Below are 14,606 nucleotides of genomic sequence, written 5' to 3'. Positions count from 1 at the left end.
TTAGAGCATAAATAAATAAATAAAAAGAAGGAGTTGCAATTCCCACCTCTGATAAAATAGATTTTAAAGCAACAAAGATATAATGGTAAAAGGATCAATGCAACAAAAAGAGCTAATGATCCTAAATATATATGAACCCAATACAGGAACATGCAGATACATAAGACTTATAAAGAGACTTAGACACCCACACAATAATAGTGGGAGACTTCAACATCAATATTAGATAGATTAATGAGATAGACACTAATAACGATATCCAGGACTTGAACTCAGATCCGGAACAAGTAAACTTAATAAACATTTATAGAACACTCCAATTTAAATACACAGAATATACACTCTTATCAGTACCACATCACACCTACTCACAGGTTTAAATGAAATATTGGTTGGCCATTATTAAGCACAATTATTGGCATAAAAGATTTTCAATACCCATTTTTAGACACTCCCGTTCTCTCTCCCTCTTTCTCTTCCTCTTTCTTCCTCTCCTTCATTCCTTTTCTTCTTTCTCTCTCTCTTTCTTTATTTTTTTTTTTCAAAGAAAAAAAAAACAAAGATCTAGAGGAGGAAAACCAATAAGCAAATACTTTAACAAATGCACTGCAGATTGTGATTAATGCATGAAAGAAAGCAAAGAACATCAAGAAGGGGAACATGGAACGATGCTTCAGATGGGATGGCCCACATAGCCACCAAAACTGGTGAGAGGAAGAGCTGGAGACGGATAAGGAAGGCCAGAGAGCCGGAGACGAGGTCCTTGCCTTGGCTCAAGGCCCGGTGGACTTCCGGGAGCCGCCCACACCACGGTGTGCTTCCGTATGGTCTCTGGGAGTCACCGTCTACTCTAAGGGGCCTTTGACATGGTACTGTTCCTTGCTCCTATGACCCCTTCTCCATCTCTGGGGACCCACCATAAATGTCTTGCCTCTGCACAGCCTGACTTCAGTGGCCCCCTGTATGTGCCTGAAACCTGATGTCACATTGGGTTATACTCATGCTGAAGAGCTAAAATAAATACCTATCTACGTGTGTGTGTGTGTCTGTGTGTGTGTGTGTGTGTGTGTGTGTGTGTGTGTGTCACCTGGTTTAGTGAACAGGGTCAAGCACGTAGATGTCCTTCTGCCCAGCACGACACAGGCACCAATAGGTGCCCCATGCCCATTTGATGAAGAACTTTGAATCCAGTTTCATAGGGCACCTGGAATCAGAGCACAAGAGCAGGGAGGGGTGGAGGAGCCAGTGTTTCATAAGTGCTTACTATACTGGGCATACCTCATGCCAAGCCACACATGCCAAAGTTGCCAGTAGTTCTCATCGCCACCAACTGGAAGTGAAGCCCTTTCTTTGCCGAAATCAAAGCCTTTACCCTTCCTGCCATACCTTACAGGCACTTGATATGGGCTAGGGCCAAAGATGTCTGCATGTACAGCAGCAACTGGGAGCGTATTTTGGGAGTCAGGGATGAACAGTTGTTTGGGGTAAGTGTGGAAAGCTTTCAGTGCTAGATATGGATTTTGTATTAAATCAACTGAGTGAAAAAGGATATTAAACCAGGGACCAGGAGACTTCCTGCCTCATTGCAAATTCTCTGTGCTGCAAAGAAAAGGAAACCACTATCAGTGGCCAAGAAAAGGTGAGGGACACATCATCATAGAAGTCCCATTGTGTCACTCGATTGGGTGCCTATGAATAGGGCCACACATGGCCTGTGCCAGTAATTTGATGGCACTTCATTATGCATCTGTCTTTTTGTTGTGGGAACTGCAAGAACAAGTGTTGCCGATTGCACTTAACAACTCAACTCTAACAGTGTTGTTAGCCCTTGAAGGGGAGGTTATGAAAGCTGGGAAGTGTCAGCAGCAGAGCAGCTCTGGAGCAAGACTGTGCATGAGCCTTAGGTTTCTATCTCCTAGCATGATGCTTAAGGCCCCAGGCCTCCGTTTTTTTCACCCTGTAAGATGGGGATGATGGAGTACTTGGCACAAGAAAGCACTGCATGAACAGGAGCTATTATCCTGAGCTGCATAGTGGTTCATTCCACTGCCACAGGCAGAGGCTGGGGCCTCTGGGGTGGTGCAATCATACGGGCACTTCCATCATCCACGGCTCCCAATTGTGCCTTCGTGCAGTGTGCTGCTTACTCACCAGCAGCTGAAAATTGGGCAATCCATGCTCTGATAAACAATGCAAGAGTCAAGAGCAAAGTCAAACTTTCAAAGGGAAGAAATGCTGCAATCCAGGGACACCAAGGAAGTTGTTTTAACATGGGGGAAGAAAAACAAAGTGACGTTCTGTTTGTGTTCCATGATCAACACAGGGTATGATGTAAAGCTGAGCAAAGGCCCTACGTCCTGCACTTATCTCCCAAGGATGAAGAGCACCGCTCAGCAAACGGAAAAAAAGTTTGAAAAACTAGCTCCCCGCTAATCAAAGTGGAAAAGTCACCCAGCTCTTGTCATGTCAACAAAGCCCAGATTCTAAATGCAGGAGGAGCACAAATGTGTCCAGGTCGGAGCCCCAGGGGCCCTGTCAGAAGATCCGGGTCTGAATCTCAGTGTTGGTGGTGGAAGCGAGGCCATCCCAATGCATTTGCACTCAGGGCGCCATGAGGTGGGTAGAAGAGGGCAGGTACCAAGTGACAAACACAGAGCAGGTGCTCTTCGTCTTCATTCTGTTGTGCTTCCCCTGTATCAAGGCTGCTCAGGCCACAGACCCCTCCTAATAGCTTAACTCTGTGTAAAGTGGGGTGTTATAGACCACTAATTGGCATTTCTACCTAGATGAGTAGAAATGCCGATCCCTAGGCCCTACCCTACACCAACCCCAGACTCTGGCCTCTGGGGATGCTCCTTACATTTAGTTACTTAGCAAGCCCCCTGCGAGAATCTGTTGCATGCTCAAGTCTGAGGCCATGAGTTCACAAAGCCCTTCTAGGCCTGCACTTGCACAAAACCACGCCATAAAAAGTGAGAGATGAGGGTAGCAGATACATTTGAGGGAAGAAATAAAGAGGCTGAGCTATCATTGCTGCAGCTGGGTGGTGAGAACCTGGGTGGTGGAGGGAAATGAGGAGCAGCCACCAGGACACCAGAGCTCCCTGTGGCTCATTTCCCCGGAGACACTTGCGTCTCATTTCCCCGGAGACACTTGCGTCTCATTTCCCCAAGAATCTTTGCTACCCATATACAAACTCAGGTGATTTGGTAGAAGATGGCATTCATCTGGGACCATGCATGAGCTTCAGGAAAGTCATGACTCTACTACATTAGGCACAGTGTTGTTTGATTAAGCCTGAATTCACTAGACAGTGGGAAGTGTCCATCACTTTGGTGAGGTGAAAATTCCTGTACCAGGTTGACCCAGTGAACTCACCCCTCGAACCGCAGCCTCTGCCATCTCTCTCATTTAGACTTGGGCATTCTCTCAGCAAGAAACCTCAGTGTGCTCGTGAGGCCATCAGTCCAACGCAAACACCTGGGCTGCCACTCACCCCACCCCACAGTAGGCCACCCCACAGGGGCAGCAGGACCTCTCTCACCCCAGGATAAAGCTGTCAAATTATTCTCCTCAGGTCCCCAGACCCTTGCTGCACTCCCTACACACACTGACTGGAGCAAAGGCTGTCAATTACAGCACAGCTGCAGGCACTAATGACTGGTGACCCTGGTTCTGCAGGACTTTATGACATGGCCAGGCAGCAATGATCCTAAGGTAAAAAGAGTGGGGCTCTCATTCCCCAAGTCGCAGTGTGCCCATGCCATGGGGTGCTGTCACCTGTGTACAGTGTGCCCATCACACAGGGTGCTGTCACCTACATACAGTGTGTATATCACATGGTGTGCCGTCACCTGCATACGGTGTGCCCATCACATGGAGTGCCATCACCTGCATATGGTGTGCATATCACATGGGGTGCCATCACCTGCATATGGTGTGCATATCACATGGGGTGCCATCACCTGCATATGGTGTGCATGTCACATGGGGTGCCATCACCTGCATACGGTGTGCCCGTCACATGGGGTGCCATCACCTGCATGCGGTGTGCTCGTCACATGGGGTGCCATCACCTGCATACGGTGTGCATGTCACATGGGGTGCCATCACCTGCATACGGTGTGCCCGTCACATGGGGTGCCATGACCTGCATACGGTGTGCATGTCACATGGGGTGCCATCACCTGCATAGGGTGTGCCCGTCACATGGGGTGCCATCACCTCCATACGGTGTGCATGTCACATGGGGTGCCATCACCTGCATACGGTGTGCATGTCACATGGGGTGCCATCACCTGCATACGGTGGGCATGTCACATGGGGTGCCATCACCTGCATACGGTGTGCATGTCACATGGGGTGCCATCACCTGCATACGGTGTGCATGTCACATGGGGTGCCATCACCTGCATATGGTGTGCATGTCACATGGGGTGCCATCACCTGCATACGGTGTGCATGTTACATGGGGTGCCATCACCTGCATACGGTGTGAATGTCACATGGGGTGCCATCACCTCCATATGGTGTGCATGTCACATGGGGTGCCATCACTGGAGTCACAGTATGAGCATCATCATATGTTTATGAGAACTACAGCACATTACTTTTGGGTGACTTGGACTGTGGTTTTGTTTCCAAGTTTTCTTCATTACAAATAAGCTGCAATCATTTTAATCTTTCCTTTTCTAGTGATATTTCCTCAGGATAAAATTCCCAGTTTAAAATAACTCAAGTTCAGACTTTTTAAGGCTCTAGATTCACAGGTTAAACTCCTCTTCATCACAATTTCCACAATCAACAACAATGTATGAGAGTATAAGTTTCACTGCAATATCACCAGTTTTGTATGTTGACATTTTCATGTTTGCAGATTCGGGAATTTTTTTTTTTTTTTTGAGACAGAGTCTCACTCACTCACCCAGGCCAGAGTGCAGAGGTACAATCTCAGCTCACTGCAACCTCCATCTGTCAAGTTCACATGATTCTCCTGCCTCAGCCTCACAAGTAGCTGGGATTACAGGTGCCCCCTCCAACCACACCCGGCTAATTTTTGTATTTTTAGTAGAGACAGGGTTTCACCATGTTGGCCAGACTGGTCTCAAACTCCTGACCTCAGATGATCTGCCTGCCTTGGCCTCCTAAAGTGCTGGAATTACAGGCATGAGCCACCACACCTGGTCAGATTCAGTAATTTTAAAGCAATATTGTGTTAGGTTATTTCACACTTATTTAATTATTCATGAAGCTTATAGTTGACATGCTTTGGCTCTGTGTCCCTAACCAAAACCCATGTCAAATTGCAATTCCCACTGTTGGAGAAGGGTCCTAGTGGGATGTGATTGTATCATGCGGGCAGCTTCTAATTGTTTAACACCAACCCCCTAATGCTTCTTGTTTGAAAGTGTGGAGAACCTCCTCCACCCTCCCTAACTCTGCCATGTGAAGATGGTGCTTGCTTCACCTTTGCCTTCTGCCATGATTGTAAGTTTCCTGAGGTCTCCCCAGAAGCAGAAGCCTGTTCACCCCATTGAACCATGAATTGATTAAACCTTTTTCTTTATAAGTTACCCAGTTTCTTAAACCTCTTTTCTTTATAAATTACCCAGTTTCAGGTATTTCTTTATAGCAGTGTGAGAATGGACTAATAAAGAAAATTGATGCCAGGAGTGGGGCATTGATATAAAGATACCTGAAAATGTGGCAGCTACTTTGGAACTGGGTAAGGGGCAGAGGTTGGAATACTTTGGAGGGCTCAGAAGACAGGAAGATGAGGGAAAGTTTAGAACTTCCTAAAGACTTTTTGAATGGCTGGGACCAAAATGCTGATACTGATGTGGACAATGAAGCACAGGCTGAGGACTTCTCAGATGGAGACGAGGAACTTATTGGGAAATGGAGAAAAGGTCACTCTTGCTATGCATTAGCAGAGACCAGCGGCATTTTGCTCCTGCTACACGGATCTGTTAAACTTTGAACTTGAGAGAAATGATTTAAGGTATCTGCTGGAAGACATTTCTGAGCAGCAAAGCATTCAAGATATGTCCTGGCTACTTCTAACAGCATCAGCTCATGTGCATGTGCAAAGAGATTATCTGAAGCTGGAAATCAAAAGGGAAACAGAGAGAAAAAGTTTGGAAAATTTGTAGCCTGGTCATGTGGTAGAAAAGAAAACCCCATTTTCTAGGGAGGAATTTATAGCTGCAGAAATTTGCATAAGTAAAGAGGAGTCAAATGTTAATAGACAAGACAAATGGGGAAAATGCCTCCAGGGCATTTCATAGACCTACAGGGACAGCTGCTCCCAACACAGGCCCAGAGGTCTAGGAGGGACAAATGGTTTTGTGGGCCTGGCCCAGGGCCCTGCTGCTCTGTGCAGCCTTGGGACATGGTGTTCTGTATTATAGCTGCTTCAGCTTCAGCCATGGTGCAAAAGGGCCAAGGTACAGCTTGGGCCATTGCTTCAGAGGGTGTAAGCCCCAAGCCTTGGTGGCTTCCATGTGGTGTTGGGCCTGTGTGTGCACAGAGGGCAAGAGTTGAGGCTTGGGAGCCTCTGCCTAGATTTCAGAGAGTGTATGAAAATGTCTGGGTGACCAGGCCAAAGTGCTACAGGGGCAGAGCCCTCATGGAGAAAATTTACTAGGGAAGTGTGGGAGTAAAATGTGGGACTGGAGCCCCCACACAGAGGCCATACTGGAGCACCACCCAGTAAAACTGTGAAAAAAGGGCCACCACTCTCCAGACCCCAGAATAGTAGCTCCACTGACAGTTTGCACTGTGTACCTGGAAAAGCTGCAGGCACTCAATGCCAGCCTGTGAAAGCAGCTGAAGGGCTATACCCTGCAGTCCCACAGGGGCAGACATGCCCAAGGCCTTGGTAGCACACCCCTTATATCAGTTTGGCCTGGATGTAAAGCCAAAGTAGATTATTTTGAAGCTTTAAGATTTAATGACTGCCCTGCTGGGTTTCATGCTTGCATGGGGGCTGACAGCCCAATTTCTCCCTTTTGAAATACGAGCATTTACCCAATGCCTGTGCCCCCATTGTATCTTAGAAGTAACTAATTTGTTTTTGATTTTACACGTTCATCGGCAGAATGGGACTTGCCTTGTCTCAGATGAGACTTTGGACTTGGACTTTTGAGTTAATGCTGGAATGAGTTAAGACTTTGGGGAACTGAGAAGGAATGATTGTATTTTGCAATGTGAGAAGGAAATGAGATTTCAGAGGGACCAGGGACAGAATAACATGGTTTGCTCTATGTCCCTAACCAAATCTTATGTTGAATTCTAATTCCCAGTGTTGAAGGAGGGTCCTGATGGGAGGTGATTGGATTATGAGAGTGGTTTCCAATGTTTTAGCACCATCCCCTAATGCTGCTTGTTTGAAAGTGTATAGCACCTCCCTTTCCTCTCCGTCTCCTGCTCCACAAGCATGTGAAGACAGTGTTTGCTTCCCCTTTGCCTTCTGTCATGATTGTAAGTTTCCTAAAACACCCTCAGAAGCAGAATCCTGTACAGTCTTCAGAAATCTGAGCTGATGAAACCTCTTTTCTTTATAAATTATCCAGCTTCAGGTATTTCTTGATAGCAGTATAAGAACAGACTAATACAATAGTTTTTCCCTGCCCTGTGGTGCTTTACAAAGAGTATGACCTCTAGCTGCTTATTTATATCCTGGGGTCAAAAGCAACCTAGAGCACATTGCTTATGTAGAAAACAACACGTTATCTGTTGTGGTGGAATTTCCACAAAACCAGATTCGATGGAAATGGGAACAGAGAAGGAAAATCCTGGTGGAAAAGCATGATTGTAATAATGTGGGTAGAAGACGTAGTGATAGAAGGTGCTAAAAGTTGTTGAGTTTACCACATACCACACGCTGTCTTGAGGATTTCCTATACCTTATCACAAGACCGAGTGATGGGCTCTCATTGTCCAGGGCTGTGTGATCACGATGACTAGAGCTGGGCTCTGAGCCGCCACGCGCCACAGGCACGCGCCACAAGCACTGTGTGTGACCCTAATGGAGTTTTGATATGGCTGACTAGCAGCCAACCCAAACCAGCAGCTTGGACTCGGATCGCATCTGAATTCAAAGCCTGCATGTCCTGTACAGTGAGGGATTTGGGATTCTGTGCTGCAGAGCTGTTCTAGGACCCAATGTAGGGAATGTGTCAGGCTCTAGGCTTGGACCCAGGACCCAGGAGCTTGGAGGTGGGTGCATGGCTTCTCCCCTGCCTGCTGTCCAGTGATGGCCATGACAGTACCTGACAGCTGCCACCTAGTGCCAGACTAAACACCACTCTGTAGAGACACACTTCGATTTCCCAATTATGTTATTCACAGACACAAACAAAATATCCTTACACTGTGCTCAAACCTGTGCACCTATGTGTCAGGAGGTCACAGAGACCTGAGATTCAGGAGGTCAGGGCAACCCTGAAATCAAGAGGTCAAGGCAACCCTAGAGTCAAAAGGCAACTCTGGGGACCTAGAGGTCAGTAGGTCCTGGGGGTGGCCTGGTCAGCAGAAAGGACCCTGGGGGTAGCCTGGCCAGCTTTATGCTGCATTTGGGACATGGGATGGGGTCCAGGCTGGGTCCTTAGCAGCAGTGTGACCCTGGGAAAGTTGCCTGATGTCTCTGTGCCTCAATTTTCCCATTGACAAATGGAATAGCACCAGTCCTTGCGGTAGAAAATAATTGCACTGTGGGAGGTCAGGGTTCCTTCCTGGGGGAAGCGGGTGGTCATGGTAGTTATCGGAGTTACTGTTTTCTTCCTTGGACTTGGCCCTGTGCTCAGGAGAGCCCTCCAGAAAAGTCAATGTGGTTTCTTTGTCCCCTACAAGACTCTACATGCTCACCCTGATGGCTCGCTGATGCTGTCTGCTCCTCTCTCCTGCCCTCTGACCCCCTCTAACCAGGGCACACTCTGCTGTCCTCTGACTCCCCAGCACACTCTCCCAATTTTAAGGTCTCACCCTTAATTCCATCAGCAAAATCTCTTTTCCCGTGCAACAGAACAGATTGACAGTTTCAGGGGAATAGGACGTGATCATCTCCGCAGGCCACTACTTTGGAGCCAAGTGGTACTTCTGACAAATACTTGTCCTGTGCATCTGTCTCTTCCTTGCCTGGGACTGTCAGGGCCTTATGACAGGGATCTTAGACTCTTATGCTTTCAAAAGTAATTCAGGACTCCAGTCTAGAACAAATCACTCTGTCCTCAGTCATGCCCAAGCAGCATAGCACGGGGAAGAAAGACCTGAGCAGGAACCGGAAACCAGGACGAAGCAGCCCTACTGCCTCACTCCAGTACTCTGGACAAGCCTCTCCCTTCTGCGGCACTCAGTCTCCCCATCTGGAAAATAAACTGACTGTGCTAAGGGAGCTTTACTTTCAAAAACTCTTCCTCATTATGTGTTGTTTTTAGAAAAGTGCAAAGCAATTAAGTGATATTAAAGTTTATCCACCATCCTGCCATCTGGATATCACCAACACTACCAATTCCGTGTGTCTCATTTTGGATATGTGTGTAAATCTATGTCTGGGCTGGGGTTCGTTTGTTTGTTGTTTGTTTGTTTGTTTGTTTGTTTGTTTGTTCTTGAGACAGAGTCTTCCTCTATCACCCAGACTAAAGTGCAGTGGTGCAATCTTGGCTCACTGAAGCCTCCTCCTCCTGGGTTCAAGGAATTATCGTGCCTCAGCCTCCTGAGTAGCTGAGACTACAGGTGCACACCACCATGCCTGGCTAATTTTTGTATTTTTAGTAGAGATGGGGGGGGTCTCACCATTTTAGTCAGGCTGGTCTCGAACTCCTGACCTTAGGTGATCCACCCACCAAGACATCCCAAGGTGCTGGGATTACAGGTGTGAGCCACCTTGCCTGGCCCTGTGTCATTTTTAAAAGGAGATCACACTATACTGCCTATTCTGTCACTTTTTTCTCCTCTAATATATCACAAACATCTTGTCTGTCGTGTATATATGCATGTATGTGTACATACAGGCACATACACATGTTCACATTCACATATTATTGGCTGCAAAGTATTCCTTCCCTCAGATTCGTTCTAATTTATGTCATCAGTGTCCTTTTCCTGGCTATGCACACTGCATCTATTTGAGCTCTTAAAGATAATACTCCATGGCTACCAGTAACAGGAAATAAGGAGCAACTCTGTTTGATTATCTCCTGACACACTCATACAAGTGGAATTGTTGGTTCGAGGCCATCCATACTTTTTTTTTTTTTTGAGACAGAGTCTCACTCCGTCACCAGGTGCCAGGCTGGAGTGCAGTGGTGCGACCTTGGTTTACTGCAACCTCCACCTCCCAGGTTCAAGCAATTCTCCTGCCTCAGCCTCCCAAGTAGCTGGGACTACAGGCATGAGCCACCATGCCCAGCTAATTTTTTTGTATTTTTAGTAGAGACGGGGTTTCACCATGTTGGCCAGGATGGTCTCGATCTCTTGACGTGATCCGCCCGCCTCAGCCTCCCAAAGTGCTGGGATTACAGGCGTGAGCCACCGCGCCCAGCCCATCCATGCTTTTAAGTGTATCGTACATTAGCACCAACTTGCATTCCAGAAAGGCTATACCCCAAGAACACTTTCGAGCCACCTCCAGCACTTGAACCTGCAGCCAGTCACCTGGCTGTGTTGCTCTGTGCCAACCAGTACAAGTTGGGATGGGTCTCATAGGGGCTGCCTGCTGTCTGGCAAACCCTCCCTAGTGCCCTCTGAAGCCTTGGAAGAACTCAGGATTCAGGGATCTCAACTTCTCTTGCCATCGAGTGTTCTGAAAGCGAACTTTCAGAGGGTGAGGGTGAGCATCCACTGTAGGCCTCAGCTCTGCGTGCTGCACGCAGGCCTGGGCTCTGGGAGTCCCTTAGCTCTGTAGCCACACCTCCTCATTTAGGCTCCTATGTGCAGATGTTTCAGAGTTGGTAAAGCCCTCACATAGCATTTCATGTCACAGAGAAAGGAGAGAGCCAGTGACAGCATTCATTCACGAAAATCACACGGCAACTTAGTGGCAAAATTCAGAAAAATAATACAGAGTAGCAAGGGTTAAAAAGCATTTATTCTGGAGTCAGACGGTCTTGGGTTCTTGTCTCGGTTCTGCTGAATACCACTAGCTGAACTCCAGCAATTTGCCGCACCACTGTGGTCCGTCTTTCCCTTATTTAAATAGGTTTACTGGCTGGGCGTGGTGGCTCACACCTGTAATCCTGGTACACTGGGAGGCTAAGGCAGGCGGATCTCACAGAGTTCGAGACCAGCCTGGGCAACATGGCAAAGCCCATCGCTACAAAAAAGTACCAAAATTATCCAGGCATGGTGGCATGCACCTGTAGTCCCAGCTTACTTAGAAGGCAGAAGCAGAAGGATCCTTTGAGCCTGGAAGGCAGAGGTCACAGTGAGCCAAGATCATGCCATTGCACTCCAGCCTGGGAGACAGAGCAAGACTGTCTCAAAAACAAACCAACAAAAAGTGAGTCAATGAATAATAAAATAAAGCAGGCATACTAAACACTTTGCTTTGGGGTTGTTAGAAAACTGAGATTATGTCTGAGAACAAACTACCAGGGATCGTTCGGGCCATTACCAGCTTCTGAATGGCTCTATTCAGTTGCATCCCCCACAAAGCTTAAGGCATGGCAAGAGATTGCTATCAGTATAGCTCAGCTTTCGTATAGATTGGTAAAGATTAATTTACCATTACTGTGTGGCACATGTTGCCTTTCCTTCATGCAGTGGTTCCTAAGTGAACCTAAAGCAGAGGAGTGCCTGGGAGTCGTCAGGTGATACTAATCACTGGTCCCCGCCCAGACCCGCTCAATCAGGAACTGGGGCTGGCCCAGCACTCCCAGCTCTAACTAGGCCCCAGGAAGTTCTGAGCAGCTCAAGTTTGAGAAGCACTAAATGAAGGACTGGTGAGGAGTTTTCTGCAGGGAAACATATCTCGAAGTCCAATCGTTGTGGGTCTTCTCAGCTTCACAGTGTGTTTGTTTTCAGTTGCCTTGTGGATTGAGTCGGGTGGTACTCGCCATTCCTTTAAGTTTTTGTGAGGATGCTCATCAAACAGTATTTGGCACAGGTGACTTGTTGCTGGGGTGCCCACAAGTGCCCCTGCCGGCCTTCACTTCCCACAGGCTCAGGTGCACACGACAGAAACCAACAAGGGGAAAAGCTAGAGGGCAAGGGAAACTTACCCCGCACCTGCGCAGTGGTGTGGCTATCAGGCTCACTTGGGCTCAGGTGGGTTCCTGCACACCTGCCTGGGTCTAAGTGAAGACACAGCAGGTATTTCTTGGCGCTGAAAGCCCCAGGGTGGGTGCTGCAACTGTCCACTTGGAAGCCAGCCCCAGAGGCAAAGCAGGATGGAGGCTGGGGCACAGGTAGGTAGGGAGGGGTGCAGCCTGGGAGTGAGATCTAGCTAGATACAGTAAGAGGTGACAGGTGGGTAGGAAGGGAGGGAGCTCAAGGCCGCCAGAGCAGGAGGTTGTTGGGTGAGGGCTGGCCTTAGTCCTGGCCCTGTCCTGAGCTGGAACAAAGCTGTGGCCTGGTCCTGGCTGCCTGTGAATTGGGCAGGCCAGGCGTTAATACCCTGGGGTCCTCGGGAGCCTTACCCAGAGTCTCCTCTTGATGTCCACATCATGGCCTGCAAGACAGACCTTCTGCCAGAGCCCCTGGGCCTCCACATCTCCCCAGCCTGGGCTCTGAGGCCCCAGGTGTGTCCTGGACCTTCCAGAATCCCCAGAGCCCATGCTCAATCTCAGTGACATCAGGTGGGGTCGGGTGTCCTGTCCAGAGACACTGGGCATTGGTCCTCCTCCTCCCCTGGCTTGTCTCATGAAGACTTTGGAACCTTAGCATTAAGAGCCACCTTAGCCACAGCGCTTCAAGAAAGCCAGGCCACCGAGGGGACCAGCAGCCCCAGGGCACAGTGCAAAAGGAAATGCCATCCTGCAGAAGTGGATCGCAATCCCACCTGAAGTTAAAACCTGTCCTTAGCACCTGGCATTGCATACAGCTCTGTAACTCCGTCTCCAACCTGGCAGCCCTGGGCCCCCATTCCTAATCTCCCTGTGCCCGGGCTTCTCTCAGAGAAGTAGGGATTCTTTTTCTTATTTTTTATTTATAAATAGAAAATGCATGCGTATGGTTTCAAAAGTGATCAAAAGCATAAGATCCACAGTGACGGCTGCTGTCCTCCACTCAGCCCTTCCCCCACCCTAAGGAAACATTGTTTTTAGCTGCTTCAAGAATATCCTTCTGTAGAGTAACTCTCCAGAAAGGAGTTGGTGGCCAAATAAAATACTAACTTAACACATCTGAGTGCTACCGAATTGCCTTCCACAGAAGATGTTCCAATTTCCTCTCTGCCTTACGTGTTCATACTTCTAAATTTTAAAAGTCCAATAGTTAAAACCAAATGGGACTTTGGTTTCATTCTGATCTGCATTTTTATTCCTGAGAATGAGGTTCAGCGTGTGTATACTGAAGGACCAGCTTATGTGACCTGTTCAGAAACTTTGTGGATTTCTCCATCAGGTTGTTGGGCATTTTTCTAAATGATTCGCTGCTTGTCTCTCTTTTACAGAAATTGTGGTTCATCTTTTATCTTTTCATTGGTGCATCTTTTTTCTTTCCTTTTTTGTAAAAGGTTTTAAAAGTTTGCATGTAGTCTAGTTCATTTATGGCTTCTATGTTGTGAGTCATAGCAAAACCTTACATAAGCTTATAGAAAATGCACTGATATTTCCTTCCAATACTGTGAGGGCTTTGTTTTCTACATGTACGCCTTTAATCCACTTGGCATTTGTCTTGGTGAACAATGTGATATAAGAACCCAACTTTGTTTCAGATTTTTAAAGTTTTTTCCGTTTTATTTTCTGGTAATTTATGAATTTTTAAAATCTTAGATGCCTTGTAATTTATTTTAGTGTAAGCCATGAGGTATAGGGACTTGGCTTCACTGTTGATTTTTTTTCCCCAAGTCGCCAATCAGCCAGAAGAACACATGATGAAAGAGAACAAAAACATTCTTCTCTGATTATTTGAGATGTACCTTTTGCCACATGAAGTCCTCATGTGTATGTCTGGGTCATCTGTTCTGGGCATATATTTGTAAAACAATACCAAATTGTTTTCTCTGTAAGCTTTCCATATGTTACAATATTTTATCAGAAAATCTCAAATTACCAACATTTAATTCTTGATGTTAGTTCACTTCTGTAAATAGGTTAAAAGTAGTTTCTGGTAATAAAAACATATTACCTTGCAGTTTCTGTTTGCAAGAATTCGCAGATTTTCTTCTCACCCCCGTTTCTTAACTTTACTCTGAGATCTCATCTTTTGAAGTAAAAGAATTTAGAGTCTCCTTTCCAAGTGCTGATTATCCTCCAAGAAACAAGATAATCTTCCATGGGATTTGACCCTGTCCCCCTCCAGCTGTGATCTAGCATGGGCTTACAAAGGTGAATTAGTCTCAGTTACTACTTTATTTCTCTTTTTCCTTTATTTTTTCCGAGGGTTTTGCTCTATGAATGTTGATGCTATATTGTCTGTTGTAAAGTAATCATAACAGCTATGCA

The sequence above is a fragment of the Callithrix jacchus genome, chromosome 11 (assembly GCF_049354715.1).
Source record: "Callithrix jacchus isolate 240 chromosome 11, calJac240_pri, whole genome shotgun sequence".
Taxonomy (NCBI): Eukaryota; Metazoa; Chordata; class Mammalia; order Primates; family Cebidae; genus Callithrix; species Callithrix jacchus.
Note: the sequence above shows the minus strand (reverse complement) of the source record.